This window comes from Eimeria mitis, genomic scaffold (genome assembly GCF_000499745.2).
Source record: "Eimeria mitis Houghton genomic scaffold, Emh_scaff1732, whole genome shotgun sequence".
Lineage (NCBI taxonomy): Eukaryota > Apicomplexa > Conoidasida > Eucoccidiorida > Eimeriidae > Eimeria > Eimeria mitis.
Window position 1 is genome coordinate 4,475 of NW_013570049.1, and position 571 is coordinate 5,045.

At 37.8% G+C, this 571-nt stretch overlaps 1 protein-coding gene across 1 annotated transcript in view; it reads right to left on the minus strand.

The window, feature by feature from the left end:
- EMH_0042590 (uncharacterized protein) overlaps nucleotides 1–571 on the minus strand; it is a gene marked incomplete at both ends in the record, with an annotated part of 6,272 nt that overhangs the window by 580 nt on the left and 5,121 nt on the right. The gene's annotated exons all lie outside the window — the stretch shown is intronic.

Here is a 571-nt window from a genome sequence, read left to right on the forward strand (position 1 = left end):
TTACATCATCTGTCTCCTTCTTCTCTTTACTTTTTTTTTTCTTTATTTATTTCTCTCTTTATTTATTTATTTATTTATTTATTTATCTATTTATTTATTTATTTATTTCTTTGTCGCTTATTGCTCGTGTACGTAGTGGCTGTTTGTTGCTCTGCACTGGTGTCTTCATCATATGCTGTCTCCTGTCTCCTTGTCTCCTGTCTCCTTGTCTCCTGTCTCCTTGTCTCCTGTCTCCTTGTCTCCTTGTCTCCTGTCTCCTGTCTCCCCTATGAGTCTCTCACTGTCTCCTGTCTCCTTGTCTCCTGTCTCTCTTATGTGTCTCTCACTGTCTCCTGTCTCCTGTCTCTCCTACGAGTCTCTTACTGCTGCTGTCCCCTGTCTCCTGTCTCCTGTCTCTCTTATGTGTCTCTTACTGTCTCCTGTCTCCTTGTCTCCCCTATAAATGGAGATAAAGGCGTATAAGCAGCGGCCTGCTTGTTGCTATACTAAGGTCTACCCCTATCCTACATATATATATATATATATATATATATATATATATATATATATATATATATATATATATATATAT